The sequence below is a fragment of the Tachyglossus aculeatus genome, chromosome 21, assembly GCF_015852505.1.
Source record: "Tachyglossus aculeatus isolate mTacAcu1 chromosome 21, mTacAcu1.pri, whole genome shotgun sequence".
NCBI classification, from domain to species: Eukaryota; Metazoa; Chordata; class Mammalia; order Monotremata; family Tachyglossidae; genus Tachyglossus; species Tachyglossus aculeatus.
In genome coordinates this window covers 30,596,861-30,617,956 of record NC_052086.1, presented here as the reverse complement: position 1 = coordinate 30,617,956, position 21,096 = coordinate 30,596,861, and the positions used below count along the sequence as shown (strand labels likewise).

At 44.4% G+C, this 21,096-nt stretch overlaps 1 protein-coding gene across 1 annotated transcript in view; it reads left to right on the top strand.

Moving 5' to 3' along the window:
• The window catches only part of LOC119942890 (transmembrane protein 132D-like), a 645,325-nt gene that overhangs the window by 570,784 nt on the left and 53,445 nt on the right, over window positions 1-21,096 (top strand). The window lies entirely within an intron of this gene.

Below are 21,096 nucleotides of genomic sequence, written 5' to 3'. Positions count from 1 at the left end.
CCTGGCAGTCTCTGGCAAAGACTCAATCTTATTACAACACCTCATTTATTTAAAATGTTATACTGTGTTATGCTGTGAAGATATACTTTGAATTGCCTCAATAAAGATTAAACAGTAGTTTAGAGATGTGTATAATTACAATATAATTGCACATAAAGGAATTTCATACTGCTTTTCCTGAAGTTCTGGAATGAATCCTGATTTATAATAATGTAAGCCTAAGAGGAAATATTCCTCACAACGTAACTGTTCACCGTACAACCTCATTTACTAGGAAAATAACCCAGTCGTGTCATGAATTATACATATGGACTAGTCCTTTCTTCTTATATTGTGATATTTATCTAAGAGGGTGTGAGAGGGTAGGAAATGCTGATACAGTTCTGGCAAATTACTGCCACAACAACTACCATTTATGACAAAATACTCTCTGCAATAAAACATTTCCGTAGTCCCCGCTGACTTCCCTTAACTCCAGCGCATTTTTGATCCAATTAAAATGAACCATGATACTGGTATAATAAAATATTTTATCGAGTTTCATGGTTCAGTACACTAAACTGTAATGGCATCTGAAATGTATTGTAGTTAGAGGCTGTCAAGAGCGGTGGACACTTCAAAGAGTTTCCCCTAAAGTCACCGAGGGCGTATAAAACAGGGCAATAGGGCATCGTTGGGATTGTCACTGCATTTCTAGCGCTTCTGTCGGAGTGTCAGTTCCTTTGGGGTACTTAGTACAGCATGATAGTACATTGCTTCAACCAGTCAATCAATGGTATTTATTGAGTGTTTACATTGCTAGCAGAACAGGATACTAAGCACTTAGGAAAGGACAATGCAAGAGAGTCGGCAATAATAATAATAATAATTGTGGTATTTGTTAAGCACTTACTATGTGCTTTCACACTTTCTAGACTGTGAGCCCACTGTTGGGTAGGGACTGTCTCTATATGTTGCCAACTTGGACTTCCCAAGCGCTTAGTACAGTGCTCTGCACACAGTAAATGCTCAATAAATATGATTGATTGATTGATTACTATGTGCCAAGCACTGTACTAAGCCCTGGAGTAGATACAGGCTAATCGGGCCGACACAGTCCTTGTCCTACATATGGCTCATAGTCTTAATCCCCGTTTTAAAGATTATAATAATAATAATAATGGTATTTGGTAAGCGCTTACTATGTGCAAAGCACTGTTCTAAGTCCTGGGGAGGTTACAAGGTGATCAGGTTGTCCCACGTGGGGCTCACAGTCTTCATCCCCATTTTACAGATGAGGGAACTGAGGCACAGAGAAGTGAAGTGACTTGCCCAGTCACACAGCTGACAATTGGAGGAGCAGGGATTTGAACCCGTGACCTCTGACTCCAAAGCCGGGGCTCTTTCCACTGAGCCATGCTGCTTGGGAACTGAGGCACAAAGAAGTTAGGTGACTGGTGAATTTAGGCTTAAGGTCACACAGCAGACAAGTGTTGGGGCCAGGATTAGAACCCAGGTCCTCGTGACTCTCAGGCCTATATTCTATCTCTGCTCCCTGATCACAACAACCTTCGTAAGGGCATTGCACCCACTGGGCATTCAATAATATATTTACATCAGCTGTTAATTTCATTTGACCTTATCTTCTTTTCCCGCATGGACCTGAAAATTGGTGTCTGGTCTGGCACTTGTCTATGAGAAGCAGCGTGGCTCAGTGGAAAGAGCCCGGGCTATGGAGTCAGAGGTCATGGGTTCAAATCCCGGCTCCGCCAATTGCCAGCTGTGTGACTTTGGGCAAGTCACTTCACTTCTCTGGGCCTCAGTTCCCTCATCTGTAAAATGGGGATTAAGACTGTGAGCCCCACGTGGGACAACCTGATCACCTTGTATCCCCCCACAGCGCTTAGAACAGTGCTTTGCACATAGTAAGCGCTTAACAAATGCCGTCATTATTATTATTCTCTGGGCCTCAGTTCCCTCAGCCGTAAAAATGAGGATGAAGACTTTGAGCCCCCGGTGGGACAACCTGATCACCTTGTAACCTCCCCAGCGCTTAGAACAGTGCTTTGCACATAGTAAGCGCTTAATAAATGCCATCCTTATTATTATTAAACAAGGGAGTGGGGACTCTGCTAATCCAGAAGCATGTGAAATCAAACAGGAATGGTCCTAAAACCGGTTTCTAGACATGTTTTAGGTGTCCTGTCTCATCCTACCGATTTCTGGTTCATCTGCCCTCTCGCTGGAGTTCCAAAGAGGGAGGTCTTGGGCCTAAGATGGCCAGATCTGAGGGACGGTAGGTGAGACCTCAAAGAGGAGGGTGTCCAGGGGGAGAGTCTGAAATGGCAGGAAAGTAGGCAAGAGAGGAAGGGACAGAAGAGTAACCCCTCCTAGACTGTGAGCCCGCTGTTGGATAGGGACCGTCTCTATATGTTGCCAACTTGGACTTCCCAAGTGCTTAGTGCAGTGCTCTGCACACAGTAAGTGCTCAATAAATACGATTGAATGAATGAATGAACAAGCATTATGGCTGGCAGGAATGGAGGACACCCGTTGATACCCAAAAGGACATAGACGTTCACCTACACCTATTCCCATTCAGTTGGGGAAGCAGCGTGGCTCAGTGGAAAGAGCCCGGGCTTTGGAGTCAGAGGTCATGGGTTCAAATCCCGTCTCCGCCACTTGTCAGCTGTGTGACTTTGGGCAAGTCACTTCATTTCCCTGGGCCTCAGTTCCCTCATCTGTCAAATGGGGATTAAGACTGTGAGCCCCCCGTGGGACAACCTGATCACCTTGTAACCTCCCCAGTGCTTAGAATAGTGCTTTGCACATAGTAAGCGCTTAATAAATGCCATCATTATTATTATTATTACACAGATAGACTCACATACATACACACACGGACACAGAAGCACAAGCCTGATTGGATTGTAAGGCCCATGCGTATTTTACCTCTTATATTTTCCCAAGATCTTGGTCCAGTGCTGTGAACACAGCAGGTGCTCATTAAATAGTACCGATTTATGATAGTGGCTGGGGCTCCCACAGGTAAAATTCAGAGAGTGGGGAAGGTCAGTGGCAGTAATAATAACAATAATAATAATAATAATAATAATAATAATAATAATAATAGTATTTGTTAAGCGATTTCTATGTGTCAAGCACTGTTCAAAGCGCTGGGGTAATTCATTCAATCATATTTATTGAGCACTTACTGTGTGCAGAGCACTCTACTAAGCGCTTGGGAAGTACAAGTTGGCAAACATATGGAGATGGTCCCTACACAACAGTGGGCTCAGTCTTCAGGTTAGAGGGACTCCCTGTCCCACATGGGGCTTACAGTCTTAATCCCCATTTTACAGATGAGGTCACTGAGGCATAATAGTAATAATAATAATGGTATTTGTTAAGCACTTACTACGTGCAAATCACTGTTCCAAGTGCTGGGGTAGATACAAGGTGATCAGGTTGCCCCACGTGGGGCTCACAGTCTTAATCCCCATTTTACAGATGGGTAACTGAGGCCCAGAGAAGTGAAGTGACTTGCCCAAAGTCACACAGCTGACAAATGGCAGAGCCGGGATTAGAACCCACAACCTCTGACTCCCAACCCCATGCTCTTCCCACTGAGCCATGCTGCTTCTCGAGAAGTGAAATGACTTTCCCAAGGTCACACAGAAGACAAGGGGCAGGCCTGGGAGTAGAAACTTCTGGCTTTCCCAGAACTATGGATGGTTTCAGGAGGTAGCCAGGTGATGTGCCTAGACTAGACTTCTAGACTGTGAGCCCACTGTTGGGTAGGGACCGTCTCTATATGTTAATAATTAATTAATTAATAATGGCATTTATTAAGCGCTTACTATGTGCAAAGCACTGTTCTAAGCACTGGGGAGGTTACACGGTGATCAGGTTGTCTCACGAGGGGCTCACAGTCTTAATCCCTATTTTATAGATGAGGTAACTGAGGCCCAGAGAAGTGAAGTGACTTGCCCAAAGTCACACAGCTGACAATTGGCAGAGCCGGGATTCGAACCCCTGACCTCTGACTCCAAAGCCCGGGCTCTTTCACTGAGCCATGCTGCTTCTCTCCAACTTGTACTGCCCAAGCGCTTAGTACAGTGCTCCGCACACAGTAAGCGCTCAATAAATACGATTGAATGAATGAATGAATGTGTTTCTGCCCTCCCAGAAAGTTCCATCCATGGCCCAAAAACGCCAGTTCAGTCACAGTATTCATTCATTCATTCAGCCGTATTTATTGAGCACTTACCGTGTGCAGAGCACTGTACTAAGCACTTGGGAAGTACACGTCGGCCACATATAGAGTGTGAGCCCGCTGTTGGGTAGGGACCGTCTCTATATGCTGCCAACTTGGTCTTCCCAAGCGCTTAGTACAGTGCTCTGCACACGGTAAGCGCTCAATAAGCGCTCGAGGGCAGCAGCGTGGCTCAGTGGAAAGATCACGGGCTTTGGAGTCAGAGGTCATGGGTTCAAATCCCGGCTCTACCAATTGTCAGCTGTGTGACTTGGGCAAGTCACTTAACTTCTCTGTGCCTCAGTTACCTCATCTGTAAAATGGGGATTAAGACTGTGAGCCCCCCGTGGGACAACCTGATCACCTTGTAACCTCCCCAGTGCTTAGAACAGTGCTTTGCACATAGTAAGCGCTTAATAAATGCCATTAGTATAATAAATGCGATTGAATGAATGAATGAATATAGAGACGGTTCCTACCCAACAATGGGCTCGCAGTCTAGAAGTAGCGATGACAATGGCAATAGTGGCCACCCCCACCATCGTTGACCTTAGGTCTTTTGAGTGATGGGACAGGACTCCAAGTAGTGTGATTGTCCGGCCAAGAGCAAAGCCAAGATCTTACAGGGGACCTCCCGATTTTGTCCCGAGTCCAGCCAAGGATATTTTGGTCAATGATAATAATAACTGTGGCATTAGTTAATTGCTTACTCTGTGGCAGGTACTGTTCTAAGTGTTGGGGTGGATACAAACAAATCGGTTTGAACACAGCCCCTGTCCAACATGGGGCTCCCAATCTTAATCCCCATTTTCCTGCTGAGGTAACTGAGGCTCAGAGAAGTTAGGCGACTTGCCCAGGGTCACACAGCAGACATGTGGCAGATCTGGGATTAGAACCCACATCCTTCCGGCTCCCAGACCGGAGCTCTATCCACTAGTCTACACTGCTTCCCTTCAATCAGTCCATCACATTTGTTGAGCACTTGCTGTGTGTAGCACTTGAGAAAGTACCATATAACAGAGTTGGTAGACCCGTTCCCTGTCCACAATGAGCTTACAGTCTAGAAAGGCAGACATTAATATCAATAAATAAATTACAGACGTCGACATAAATGCCGTGGGGCTGAGGGAGGGGTGAATAAAGGGGCAAATCCTAGTGCAAGGGTGACGCAGAAGGGAGAGGGAGAAAAAGAAATGAGAGCTATGTCAGGGAAGGTCTCTTGGAAGAGATCAATCAATCAATCAATCAATCATATTTATTGAGCACTTACTGTGTGCAGAGCACTGTACTAAGCGCTTGGGAAGTACAAGATGGCAACATATAGAGACGGTCTCTACCCAACAGTGGGCTCACAGTCTAAAAGAGATGTACTTTCAATAAGGCTTTGAAGGTGGGGAGAGATCTTGTGATGGCTGCGAAGAGGGAGGGCTTTCCAGACCAGAGGTGGGTGATAATAATAATAATAATAATAATAATAATAATAATAATAATAATAGCATTTATTAAGCACTTACTATGTGCAAAGCACTGTTCTAAGCGCTGGGGCGGTTACAAGGTGATCAGGTTACCCCACGGGGGGCTCACAGTCTTAATCCCCATTTTCCAGATGAGGGAACTGAGGCACGGAGAAGTTAACTGACTTGCCCAAAGTCACACAGCTGACAATTGGCAGAATCGGTATTTGAACCCGTGATCTTTGACTACGAAGCCCGGGCTCTTTCCGCTGAGCCACGCTGGGTGAGGGCAGCAAGATAGACGAGATCAAGGTACAATGAGTAGGTGGGCTTCAGAGGAGTGGAGGGTACAGGCTGGGTCCGAGTGGGAAATCGGGGAGGGGTAAGGTAAGATGGGGCAAGGTGGCCAAGTGCTTTGATATATAGGGTATTCCATATATTCCTGTCTAACAAGCCCGCAACCTTGGTGTCATCCTCGACTGTGCTCTCTCATTCACCCCTCACATCCAAGCCGTCACCAAAACCGCCCTTTCCTCTCCATCCAAACCGCTACCCTGCTCGTTCAAGCTCTCATCCTATCCCATCTGGACTACTGCGTCAGCCTTCTCTCTGATCTCCCATCCTCGTGTCTCTCCCCACTTCAATCCATACTTCATGCTGCTGCCCGGATTGTCTTTGTCTAGAAACACTCTGGGCATGTTACTCCCCTCCTCAAAAATCTCCAGTGGCTACCAATCAATCTGCGCATCAGGCAGAAACTCCTCACCCTGGGCTTCAAGGCTGTCCATCACCTCGCCCCCTCCTACCTCACCTCCCTTCTCTCCTTCTCCAGCCCAGCCCGCACCCTTCGCTCCTCCGCCGCTATTCTCCTCACCGTTAGGCCTCGTTCTGGCCTGTCCCACCATCGACCCCCGGCCCACGTCATCCCCCGGGCCTGAAATGGCCTCCCTCTGCCCACCCGCCAAGCTAGCTCTCTTCCTCCCTTCAAGGCCCTACTGAGAGCTCACCTCCTCCAGGAGGCCTTCCCAGACTGAGCCCCCTCCTTCCTCTCCCCCTTGACCCCCTCTCCGTCACCCCCGTCTTACCTCCTTCCCTTCCCCACAGCACCTGTATATATGTATATATGTTTATACATATTTATTACTCTATTTATTTATTTATTTATTTATTTTACTTGTACATATCTATTCTATTTATTTTATTTTGTTAGTATGTTTGGTTTTGTTGTCTGTCTCCCTCCTTTTAGACTGTGAGCCCGCTGTTGGGTAGGGACTGTCTCTATGTGTTGCCAACTTGTACTTCCCAAGCGCTTAGTACAGTGCTCTGCACACAGTAAGCACTCAATAAATATGATTGATTGATTGATTGATATGGTAAGAGTTTTTGTTTGATGCAGAGGTGGATGGGCAACCACTCGAGGTTCTTGAGGAGTGGGGAAACGTGGACTGAATGTTTTTGAAGAGAAGTCTTCCAGGCAGCAGAGTGAAATGGGGGAAAACAGGAGGCAGAGAGGTCAGCTAGAAAGTTAACACGGTAATCATCAGCATGGCTCAGTGGAAAGAGCCCGGGCTTGGGAGTCAGAAGTCATGGGTTCTAATCCTGACTCTGCCACTTGCCTGCTGCGTGACTTTGGGCAAGTCACTTAACTTCTCAGGGCCTCAGTTACCTCATCTGTAAAATAGAGATTAAGACAGTGAGCACTATGAGGGACAACCTGATTACCCTGTATCTACACCAGCGCTTAGAACAGTGCTTGGAACATAATAAGCATTTAACAAATACCAACATAGTTATTATTGTTAATAATCCAAGTGGGCTAGGATGAGTGCTGGGATTAACATGGTAAGCATTTTGAATGGAGAGGAAAGGGTGCATTTTTTCATTCATTCATTCATTCGTATTTATTGAGTGCTTACTGTGTACAGAGCACTGTACTAAGCGCTTGAGAAGTAAAAGTTGGCAGTGTTGTGGAGGTTAAGCCCACAGGATTTAGTTTAAGACTGAATATGTGGGTTGAATGAGAGAGATAATAATAATAATAATAATAATAATAATAATAATAATGGCATTTGTTAAGCGCTTACTATGTGCAAGGCACTGTTCTAAGCATTGGGGAGGTTACAAGGTGATCAGGTTGTCCCACGTGGGGCTCCCAGTCTTAATCCCCATTTGACAGATGAGGGAACTGAGGCCCAGAGAAGTGAAGTGACTTGCTCAAATTCACACAGCTGACAAGTGGTGGAGCTGGTATTTGAACCCATGACCTCTGACGCCAAAGAGATGAGTTGAAGATAACGCCAAGGTTCATTCATTCATTCATTCCATCGTTTATTGTGCGCTTATTGTGTGCAAAGCACTGCACTAAGAGTTTGGGAGAGTACAACAATGAACAGGCACATTCCCTGCCCACAACGAGTTCACATTCTAGAGGCGGAGACAGACATTAATATATAGAGAAGCAGCATGGCTCAGTGGAAAGAGCCCGGGCTTTGGAGTCAGAGGTCATGGGTTCAAATCCCAGCTCCACCAATTGTCAGCTGTGTGACTTTGGGCAAGCCACTTCACTTCTCTGTGCCTTAGTTTCCTCATCTGGAAAATGGGGATGAAGACTGTGAGCCTCCCATGGGACAACCTGATCACCTTGTAACCTCCCCAGTGCTTAGAACAGTGCTTTGCAAATAGTAAGTGCTTAATAAATTCCATTATTATTATCCATAAATAAATGAATAAATAAATAAATAGCAGATCGATACAGATATATATGTATGTGCGTGCAGTGAGGATGGGAGGGAGGTTGAATGAAGGGAGCAAGTCACGGTGACGCCGAAGGGAGAGGGAAAAGAGGAGAGGTGAAGGTTAAGGGTTTTGGGGATAGGAAGGAAGGTTGCATTAGTTTTGGTACCAGTTCTACCAGATAATAATAATAGTAATAATAATAATAATAATAATAATAATAATAGCATTTATTAAGCACTTACTATGTGCAAAGCACTGTTCTAAGCGCTGGGGAGATTACAAGGTGATCAGTTTGGCCCACGGGGGGCTCACAGTCTTAATCCCCATTTTTACAGATGAGGTAACTGAAGCGCAGAGAAGTTAAGTGACTTGCCCAAAGTCACACAGCTGACATGAAGCTCTATCCAGTGGCCTCCGGAGTCACTGAAATGGGAAGCAACAGCACTGAACAATTGCATGGACACCGGGGTGGTCAATTATTTTGATGCCCTATGAATTTTACTATAAATCGTATTCATGAAGAGATGACTTTTTAGGCAATGAAGCGTTTAAAGTTGATGAATCCTTCTGATGTATAAATGAACAAGAATAATTAAATATTATTATTCATTCTTCTGCGATGTTGATTTAAGATATGCCGACTGAGCTACCCAAATGATCAGTCTTTGGTATTTCGACTCCGCCAGGATACTGCTTCATACTCAAGAGGGAGGAGACTGGTTAATTATTTACAAAGTGGAATGAATCTTAAGCATGGATCCAGTTGAAAGAATGTGCATTTTTCAGAACATTTACAAAATCGGATCTTTGTCTCCCAGGTGTTTTAGGCAGAACTTCCTAAATGTGTGTTTTCCATCTCCTCCCTCAGAGCTTCAAAGGGAGGGATTATCGATGGGAGGGAGCGTCTGTGGGATGAAGCATCAGGAGGAAGAAACATTGCACCCTTCTGAGCATGCCATGTTGAATTGCAAAAGCAATATGGCCTTGTGAAAAGGGCACAGGACTGGGCGGCGGAGATCTGGGTATTAGCCCTGCCCTGTTGTGTGACCTTGGGCAAGTCACTTCATTTGTCTCTGCCTCAGTTTCCTCAGCTAGCAAATGGGGATTCAGCAACTGTTCTCCCTCCCGTTTTGATTGTGAGCCCTATGAAGGACATGGATTTTATCTGATTTGATTTTATGGAAGGAGCCCCGGTGCTTGGCATAGAATAAGTGCTTAACAAACACCACGGTTGTTCATTCCTTCATTCATTCATCTGATTAGTATTCCTTTTGAGGAAGGTGGGACGGCCCAGCTCATCCCACTAGGTCTTCCGACTCGGTCTTGATTTCCCACCGCTTCGCTGTAATTTCCAGACTGAAATGAGCAGGTGATGGATCAGCCGGGAGTGCTTAATCAGCTGTGCCTCGCTGTAAGTAGCGTTTCTGAACTGCTTGAGTGTCAGGTTTTTGAAAGGCTGCCTTTAAATCTTAGCCTCGAGTTTTTAAAGAGCACATTGATCCCCGCTTATTTGTCGAGCAGATGTTTTTTTCTGAATCATGACAGCATTTCACAGAACTTTAATTCAGGTTCACTCTCGGAACTGTTCAGTTAGGGAGCTGGTTGAAATGAGTGTGCTGTGGAACTCTCATTCATTTCCCAGCTGTAAAGGATGCAATCCTATGACGTATCACGGTGCACCAACTGCATCAGACCGCAAACTAACTCATCCACTGGGCCTTGTTCCCATCTCTCCCTCTTGCTCAGAAGCAGTGTGGCCTATTAAAAAGAGCACAGGTCTGGGAATTAGAGGACTTGGGTTCTGATCCCAGCTTGGCCACTGGCCTGTTCTTTGACCTTGGGCAAATCACTTAATCTTTCTGTGCTTCTGTTGTTTTTTAGAATCTGAAAAATGAGAAATAAATACCTGTTCTTCCTCCCCCTAAGACCAATGCCCCCTGTGGGGACAGGGACTGAGTCTGATCTCATTAGCCCGCATCTACCCCAGCACTGGCACATAATAAGCATTTAACAAATACCATAAATATCATTATTGTTATTATTATTATTACTCATTCTCATCTTTTGCTGGAAGCTCCTCTCATCTTCAAAGCCCCTCTAAGACTGCAAGTTCTCCAGGAGGCCTTCTTTGACAAATTGCTAATTTCCCCACTTTATAGCTCCCGAATGTCACTTCGATCAGTAGTGTTTGTTAAGTGCTTCATCTTGGCAGACGCTGTAGCAAGCGCTTGGGACGGTGAAATAAAGTTAGTCGTCATTATCCCTGCCTTCAGGAAGCTCACCATCAGTCTCTTTAGCCCTTCTGCATGACCTAAGCATTTGGGTACGTATCTACAACACCCTATTACTCCCTGATGTGTGATTTAAATTTCCCCCCTTTGGATTCTAAGTTCTTTAAGGAAGGGATCATGTCTTCCCTTATACTATTTACTATTCTATTTATTTTGTTAATGATTTGCATCTAACTTTTCTTCTATTTATTCTGATGACTTGACACCTGTCCACATGTTTCGTTTTGTTGTCCGTCTCCCCCTTCTAGACTGTGAGCCTGTTGTTGGGTAGGGACCGTCTCTATATGTTGCCAACTTGGACTTCCCAAGCGCTTAGTACAGTGCTCTGCACACAGTAAGCGTTCAGTAAATATGATTGAATGAATGAAATTCTCTTTGGGAACACTCCCGAGCGCTTGGTACAGCAATGGGCACACAGTAGACACTTGGTTAATACTATTGATTGACTGACTGACTGATCCAGTATGAACATTGCAGAACACTGGAAGATATGAAAAAAACAGTGAAATCCTGAAAGTTTCTTCACCATTGTAGAAAAGACCTTGACCCTCACAATACTGACGGTTGGTTTGGTTATCCTATTTTGGTCCTCCCCTTATGCCAGTTAGAAGGTAAGTGGAGATAAGGTTTGAGGCTATGGCCCGGAGTTTGCTTAATCTTTGGATCATGGAATTATTTAGTTATAAGAGACCCTAAGTGGGTCACTTTACCCAGTCTTCTGCCTTGGAGGAGAATTTCAGGATGGGGAAGAACATGTAAAATAGCACACAGGATGGCCCATTGAGTATAAAACATAGGTATTAGGTTAATGTTTAAATGTTGGTCTTCTATTGCCCAAAGATTTTAAAGCCCAAATAGTCAGCAGTGATAGCATGCTTCACATGAGAGACTTGATTCATTGAGTGCATGTAGTTATTCATGGGAAATAAATCAAGTATTTTAAAATCTAGTAGGCTCTAGCAACTTATAGGAAACCGCGTACAAGGAGTGGGGAGAAGACACTCACTTTCTGTAGCTTCTATGTGGGCTGGTGTCTACGTCAGTCAGTCAGTAGTATTTATTAAGCACTTAGTGCATACAGAGCATTGTGCAAAATGCTTGGGAGAGTACAACATAGAACAGACACATTCCCTGCCCACAGTGAGCTTAAATTAATTAATATAAATAAATAAAATTGCAGATATGTATATGTGTTCTGGGCTGGCAGTGGGGATGAAGGAAAGATGCAAGTCAGGGCAACGCATGAGTTACCCATGCTAATCTAGCTACCCAAGTTAGTAAATTAAGGGTATAGCTTGCTTATCCAAGGCATATTCATTTATTGAGCGCGTACTGTTTCCAGAGCACTGTACTAAGCACTTGGGAAGTACAAGTTGGCAACATATAGAGATGGTCCCTACGCAACAGCAGGCTCACAGTCTAGAAGGGGGAGACAGACAACAAAACAAAACATATTAACAAAATAAAATAAATAGAATAAATATGTACAAATAAAATAAATAGAGTAATAAATACGTACAAACATATATACATATATACAGGTGCTGTTGGGAGGGGAAGGAGGTAAGGCGGGGGGGATGGGGAGGGGTCATATGGTCATGGACTAGTTTTAACCATTGCTTAGTATAAGTGTGGAGCTACTTGTCCCTTCCTATCCATTAGTAACTGAGCAATGCTTAGACCGTGGGCTACTGGCTTCTGTGTAATTCATTGTGTTGTCTTTGAATATCAATCAATCAATGGCATTTATTGAATGCTTACTATGTGCAGAGCACTATACTAAGCACTTGGGAGGGTGCAATACAGTTTAATATGAAGGACAACTCTCTCACTCTCAGTATATGTGTGTGTGTGTGTGTGTGTGTGTGTGTATATATACTGAGAGAGAGAGAGAAAGAGAGAGAGAAAGAGAGAGAGAGGGATGATGTGTTATTTATTTACACATGTTATAGATAGATAGATGTCAATCAGAAGTCTTTGAATCAAAGACTCCCTCTCTAGACTGTAAGCTCTTGTGGGTAGGGAACGTGTCTACAAACTCTGTTGTATTGCCTTAATAATAATAATAATAATAATAATAATAGCATTTATTAAGCATTTACTATGTGCAAAGCACTGTTCTAAGCGCAGGGGAGGTTACAAGGTGAACAGGTTGTCCCACGTGGGGCTCACATTCTTAATCCCCATTTTACAGATGAGGGAACTGAGGCCCAGAGAAGTGAAGTGACTTGCCCAAAGTCACCCAGGTGACGAGTGGCGGGGCCGGGATTAGAACTCATAACCTCTGACTCCAAAGCCTGGGCTCTTTCCACTGAGCCACACTGCTTCTCTATGCTGTCTTGTCTTATGCTGTCGAGTCTTTTCTGGCCCATAGTGGCTCCATGGACACATCTGTCCCAGAACACCTCCCCCCCATCTGCAATCGTTCTTGTAGTGTATCCTTAGAGTTTGAGCCTGTTGTTGGGTAGGGATTGTCTCTATCTGTTGCCGAATTGCTCTTTCCAAGCGCTTAGTAACGGTGGCATTTATTAAGCGCTTAGTACATGCAAAGCACTGTTCTAAGCGCTGGGGAGGTTACAAGGTGATCACATTGTCCCACGGGGGGCTCACGGTCTTAAATCCCCATTTTACAGATGAGGTAACTGGGGCACAGGGAAGTTAAGTGACTTGCCCAAAGTCACACAGCTGACAATTGGTGGAGTCAGGATTTGAGCCCATGACCTCTGACTCCAAAGCCCGAGCTCTTTCCACTGAGCCATGCTGCTTCTCTAGAATAATGATGACATTTATTAAGCGCTTACTATGTGCAAAGCACTGTTCCAAGCACTGGGGGGGGGGGTACAAGGTGATCAGGTTGTCCATGGGGGGCTCACAGTCAGTCCCCATTTTACAGATGAGGTAACTGAGGTACAGAAAAGTTAAGTGCCTTGCCCAAAGTCACACCGCTGACAATTGGTGGAGTCGGGATTTGAACCCATGACCAACGACTCCAAAGCCTGGGCTCTTTCCACTGAGCCATGCTGCTTCTCTAGTACAGTGCTCTGTACACAGGAAGCTCTCAATAAATACGATTGAATGAACGAATAGAGTTTTCTTGGTAAATATATGGAAGTGGCTTACCATTGCCTTCTTCTAGACTGTGAGCCCACTGTTGGGTAGGGACCGTCTCTATATGTTGCCAACTTGTACTTCCCAAGCGCTTAGTACAGTGCTCTGCACACAGTAAGTGCTTAATAAATCCGATTGATTGATTGATTCTACATAGGAAACTTGAGTCTCTGCCCTAGACTCTCTCCCGTGCTGCTGCTGCCCAGCAGAGGTGAATTTTGACTTGGTGCAGATTGCCTTCCACTCAATCAATCAATCAGTCAAACTGTATTTATTGAGCGCTTACTGTGTGCAAAGCACTGTATTAAGCGCTTGGGAAGTACAAGCTGGCAACATATAGGGACAGTCCCTACCCAACAGTGGGCTCACAGTCTAGAAAGGAGACTCGATAGCTCACGCTCGCTAGCCATCGGCCAAGCTAGGCCTCCGCTTGACTCTCCCTCCCATAGCCAAGACTGGTAAAGTACTGGAAACTCTCCAAGTGGGATCCTGAGAGGCCATTGTATTGTATTCTCCCAAATTTTTAATACAGTGGTCTGCCCACAGCAAATGACTAATAAAAATCATCGATGATGTAATGACTATATTACAGTATTTGGTGTCATCAAATAGTACAGTGCTCTGCACGTAGTAAGTGTTCAGTAAATACCACTGGTTGATGGATTCAAATAAAAGTTCAGAAAAACCTATCTCCTCTCCCACCCAGAGGAGCTGGGAAGTCCATTCCCTGCTAATGTGGAATGCTTGTTTTCTCACAACTCTCCTCTTGCTCAAAATAAAATACTCTCTCTCTCTCTCTCTCCTATGCCAGAGAAGCTCTTGATAGCCTGTAAAGAGGATGGTTTAGTTCCAGGACGCTGCCCACACCTTTTTCTCACCTCTCCTTTACTGACTGCCCAGCTCCGGTGACCTTCTTTATGGGAAATAATCCAGCAGATTTCAGTGATGTTCCTTAGGTGATCAGCAATAGAAATAGAAACTGTGCAGATTTCTTTAATGGGTGGTAATGAAATCACCCTCACATATAAATGTTGCCTCTCAGGCTCGCCTTGGAACAGGAGACTGATGGAGTCTTAATAATTCAGGGTTGCTGTTGCAGAACAAGTTAGATTTTGCTAATTTGTCAAAATAATGACCTTTATTCTCGAATTAGGACAAATGGCTTTCATTTTTTTTTTCCTCTCCTGGGAACCGATGAAGCAGTCTCAGCTCAGCTAAGCATTACCTTCAGGTGCTTGTTTTGGAATTTAAAAGTGAAGTATGGGCAGTTTCCACCCTGGAAACACATTTTCTACAGTGCATGTAAATGGAACCAACCGTGTTGATGGGTTATTGATGATTTTCTTTCTGTAGGACTTAGTCATCCTTACAGTGATTGGAAGGGCATTGTGGGGGGGCCTTAATGAAGTCTACAGGAGGCTATAAAGAGCTCTCCTGTGGCTACCACAGGTCTCGGAGCCCAGGCGTCGGAATGGGCTACAAATCATAAGGAAAGGAAGGAGTAATGAGATTGGGAGAGCGGAGGTGGTTGAGGAGAAAGGCAGGGTTCAGTCGTCAGAAATCTGGACATAACAAGTGAGATAGGTGAAGCCAGAATAAGCCAAGGCTCGGGCTGGGGAAGACAAAATATAAAGTAGGGAAAGAGAATAAGGGGAAGGAGGCAGTGGAGAGAGAGGGAAATAAAGGTGAGTGAGGGGAAATGGGAGGGAGGGGGCAGGAGACCAAGAGATGAAGTGGAAAAGAGATGGAATTGGAGAGAGAGAGACCTTGTTTCTAGACTGTGAGCCCACTGTTGGGTAGGGACTGTCTCTATATGTTGCCAACTTGTACTTCCCAAGTGCTTAGTACAGTGCTCTGCACACAATAAGCGCTCAGTAAGTATGACTGATTGATTGATTGTTGACATACAGCTCCAAGAAGCCTTCCCAGATAAATTCCCAACAGCCCAAATTGTGTCAACCCAATACCCACCAATCACTGTCATTTATTTCCTTCCTCAGCGTGCGTCTGTAGTCTGTATTTGGTGTATATAATTGAACAAGTATATGATAATAATGATGGTATTTGTTAAGCACTTACAATGTGCAATGCGCTGTTCTAAGCACTGGGGGGATACAAGGTGATCAGGTTGTCCCACGTGGGGCTCACAGTTTTAATGCCCATTTTACAGATGAGGGAACTGAGGCACGGAGAAGTGAAGTGACTTGCCCAAAGTCACACAGCTGACAATTGGCGGAGCTGGGATTTGAGCCCATGACCTCTGACTCCAAAGCCCGGGCTCTTTCCACTGAGCCACGCCGTGTATAATTGAACAAATATTTATATAGATCTTTAGGGAAGACATATATATACTTGCCCAATTGTTCATTTAGCTACTTCGTTTTCAGATATTTGCCATTCAGCGCTTAGAACAGGGCTTTGCACATAGTAAGTGCTTAACAAATGCCATCATTATTATTAGTAGTATTATTATATCTTTGTTCCCTCCCCTGCTCCCATTATTTATAAAGAATTTGTCAGCCCGTCTCCCCTATTAGAGCCCTAGTGGGTGTGGGCGTGATTTCCTAAGTGCTTAATAAATTATTCTGCTCATGAAAAACACTCAATACAACTGAAAGAGAGAGAGAACGAAAGGAAGGAAGAAAGTAGGCGAGGAGAGGGGGCAAGAAAGAAGCAGGACAGCATCCATCTCCTCCCTGTGTCAATGCCTTCTCCTCTCCCTGGAATTCCCAGCAGAGATTCCATTCAGAACAGGCTAGTTTTCCATAACCGGCATCTCTGCTCTCCTTGTGTTGCAGGCTTAGGCCTGGGGTGGATTATCCCATTCTGGGCTTTGCATCCTCCTGCTGCAGGCCACTGGAGTCTAAAATCACCCTGAAAACAAGCTTACAACTGCTTGCTGTTAAGACAATCAATCAGTGGCATTTATTTATTGAACACTTACCATATGTGGAGCACCATGCTAAGCCCTTGGGAAAGTACAGTACAATAAAGTAATAATAATAATAATAATAATGGCATTTATTAAGCGCTTTCTATGTGCAAAGGACTGTTCTATGTGCTGGGGAGGTTACAAGGTGATCAGGTTGTCCCACGGGGGGCTCACAGTCTTAACCCCCATTTTACAGATGAGGGAACTGAGGCACAGAGAAGTTAAGTGACTCGCCCCAGGTCACACAGCTGACAACTGGCGGAGCCGGAATTTGAACCCGTGACCTCTGACTCCAAAGCCCGGGCTCTTTCCACTGAGCCATGCTGCTTCTCATATCTAGAGTAGGTAGATATGATCCCTACCCACAAGGAACTTCATTCTTCGGTGGGATACAGATATCATGGCTCAGTGGAAAGAGGCCGGGCTTTGGAGTCAGAGGTCATGGGTTCGAATCCTGGCTCCGCCACATGTCTGCTGTGTGACCTTGGGCAAGTCACTTCACTTCTCTGAGCCTCAGTTACCTCATTTGTAAAATGTGGATTAAGACTGTGAGCCCCCTGTGGGACAACCTGATCACCTTGTATCCACCCCAGCACTTAGAACAGTGCTTTGCACATAGTAAGTGCTTAACAAATGCCATCATCGTCATTTATTATTATTATTATTGTTATTTAAATGGGCTGCGTTCAACCAGATTGGCTTGTCTCTACCCCTACACTTAATACAGTGCCTGGCACATAATAAGCACTTTACCAACACAAAAAAAAGTCTGCCAACTCTGTTGTATTGTATTCTCCCAACTGCTTAGTACAGTGCTCTGCACACAGTAGGTGCTCAATAAATACCACTGATTGGTTAGTTAAGCTACTGCTACTCAACTGAGAAGCTGCTACTCCCCAGGGGACTTCTCTTCCTGTGGGTTTACCACGTACACTTTCCGCCCGATGAAAAATCAGAGTGTTGACCCCCAGAAATTTTTCCCTAGTGTAGCTGGGAATGCATTTGGTCTAAGAACAAAGAAATAAGATTCGCCCACGAGACACGACGCCAACCAAGGATGTTGTAAATCATAGGGAAAGTAATGAAATACAAAGCTAACTTTCAAAATTACAGCTAGTGATCAGGATCCTGGCCTCATTTCCTTCCTTATTAGTGCAATCTACCATCTCACCATTAGCTAGACTTACTGAAATGGTCTTATCAACCCCCTTTCCATTCACTGCTTCTCCTACTCTTGGGTGACACAGTGCATTATTTCTGATTTGGTTGACGTGGGGCCTGTAAATCGTGAGCAATTCTAAATGGAGCTACAGGGTCAAGTTCGATTTGTGTTTGTCCCCCTATTTTGATAGGATGGCTCGCTAAGGGATCCATTAATTCTGATCATTTGATGATTAGAAAGCCAGCTGCAGAAGAGAATAAAATGCAAATGGCCTTCTCTACTATCAAGCAATCATATTTATTGAGCACTTACTGTGTGCAGAGCACTGTACTAAGCGCTTGGGAAGTACAAGTTGGCAACATATAGAGACTGTCCCTACCCAACAGTGGGCTCACAGTCTAGAAGAAGGGGGAGACAGACAACTACCTCTCCGCTATTTGGTTTTTCTTCAAACCTAAGTTTTTCCCAGAACTTTTGAGGCAGTATCTCGCCACTTTGGCCTCAAGTCTCCGGAAGAGCTATCCTGGCTTCCAGCTGTAGGGAATCATCATTCAGTGACCTTGGGCAAGTCACTTAACTTCTCTGAGCCTCATTTACCTCATCTGTAAAATGGGGATTAAGACTGTGAGCCCCACGTGGGACAACCTGATCACCTTGTATCCCCCCCAGCGCTTAGAACAGTGCTTTGCACATAGTAAGCGCTTAACAAATGCCATCATTATTATTACTATTATTCAGTGGTCTCCATTGAGTGTTTTATTCATTCATTCAGTCATTCAATCATTTATTGAGCACTTAGTGTGTGCAGAGCTTGGGAAGGACAAGTACAAGCGCTTGAGAAGCAGCATGGCTCAGTGGAAAGAGCGCGGGCTTTGGAGTCAGAGATCATGGGTTCAAGTCCCGGCTCCGCCAATTGTCAGCTGTGTGACTTCGGGCAAGTCACTTGACTTCTCTGGGCCTCAGTTACCTCATCTGGAAAGTGGGGATTAAGACTGTGAGCCCCCCTGTGGGACAACCTGATCACTTTGTAACCTCCCCAGTGCTTAGAACAGTGCTTTGCACATAGTAAGCGCTTAATAAATGCCATTATTATTATTTTATTATTGCGAGACAGTAACATATAGAGACGGTCCCTACCCAACAACGGGCTCACAGTCTAGAAGGGGGAGACAGACAACAAAACAAAGCATGTAGACAGGTGTCAAAATCGTCAGAATAAATGGAATTATAGCTATATGCACATCATTGCTGTGTGTAGAGCACTGTACTAAGCACTTGGGAAAGTACAGAGTTGGTAGACAGTGTCTCTGTTCATAAAGAACTTGCAGTCTACAGGACTTTTTTTTAAATGGTATTTGTTAAGCGCCAACTATGTGCCAGGCACTGTTTTAAGCACTGGGATAGATGCAAGTCAGAGGTCATGGGTTCGAATCCCCCACTGTTGGGTAGGGACTGTCTCTATATGCTGCCAACTTGTACTTCCCAAGCGCTTAGTACAGTGCTCTGCACACAGTAAGCTCTCAATAAATACGATTGATTGATTGATTGAATCCTGGCTCCGCCACATGTCTGCTGTATGACCTTGGGCAAGTCACTTAACTTCTCTGAGCCTCAGTTCCCTCATCTGTAAAATGGGAATTAACACTGTGAGCCCCCCGTGGGACAACCTGATCACCTTGTATCCCCCCAGTGCTTAGAACAGGGCTTTGCACATAGTAAGTGCTTAACAAATGCCATCATTATTATTATTATTCAAGATAATCAGGTTGGACACAGCCCGCTGTGGGCAGAGATTGTCTCTGTTAATACAGTGCTCTGCACACAGTAAGCACTCAATAAATATGATTGAATGAACGAATAATGATAAACAAACACATTCCCTGCCCAAAACAAGCTTACAATCTATCACAACTCCTTGTTTCACACTGAGAAGCAGCATGGCTTTAGGGAAAGAGCTTGAGCCTGGGTGTCAGAGGAGCTGGGTTCTAATTCTGGCTCTGCCACTTTCCTGCCGTGTGAATTTGGGCAAATGATTTAATTTCTCTGTGTCTCAGTTTCCTCATTTGGCAGAGAGGTTGAAATACCTGTTCTCCGTCTCCTCTAAACTGTGAGCCCCATGCGGGATAGGGACTGTGTCCAACCTGTTTAATTTATATCTACCTCAGTTCTCAGTAAAAGACTTGGCATTTAGTAAGTGCTTAACAAATACCATAATTATAATAATAATGCAATATAATAATGATATAGGAATGCTCAAGTTTTGAGCCTGGTTCTTGAGGCTGTTTTAGATTTCTTAGATTGTCTCTATTTCCTTCTGTGAAGGAAAAATGCTTAAACCTGACCACCATGTGGCCCAGAGCAATCTCCCTTGTTGTCCAAACCAGATAACCCTGAGATTTAGAGGAAAGGTGGCCCTGGGGCTCCTGTTTTCACTTTCTGACACTGGGGAGAATCAATACAGCTTCATAGCTGGAATTCGTTGATTATTTTATGGTTGGACAACATCCCGGTCTCACCCTGAAATAATCCTCTCTGTGTGAAGGATCCCAGATTAAAACCTGGATAAAATGTAAGATCGTTCACAGTTCATGATGAAAGATACTTAATAAGCTTAGAAAATTCAGTTTTCTAGAAGTACAAACAGCCATAAACAGGAAATCCTTGACCTCAGGTGGTTCAAGTTATAACAAACAGCATTTACAGCAGTTTGGAATTTACACTCTAGTTTGATTTTACAACTAAACCTCCCTTATGGCACTGGAGAGGAGAGGGTTGGAGAGGATAGGAACTACAAGGAAATGAGGAAACAATTTCTAAAGTTATAGTGGAAAGGGAACCGGGGGTGGAGGGGGTTTAAAGAAGGCAGGGGGTGGCAGAATGAGAGGACAGGAGTGGGAGGATTGTTGGATAAGGGGAGGACATGTCAAAAATCTGAAGGTTATCCGTATTTACACTGTCTCTTACTGGTCTTAATGGAAAAAGAAATCAGACACTTGAAACCAAAATTATAGGAAGAGCCTGAGTTTGCAAGACTGGAAATATTAGCAGTATTAACTGATGAATTTTTTAGAAGTCCCAATTTTTTTTCTAATACAAGCCTAAGCATTGTCTGGTCTGTACTACTTAGTAGTAAATGACTAGCTTTCCACTTGGTCTGGGTTTTTTTTTTCTTTCCCCAC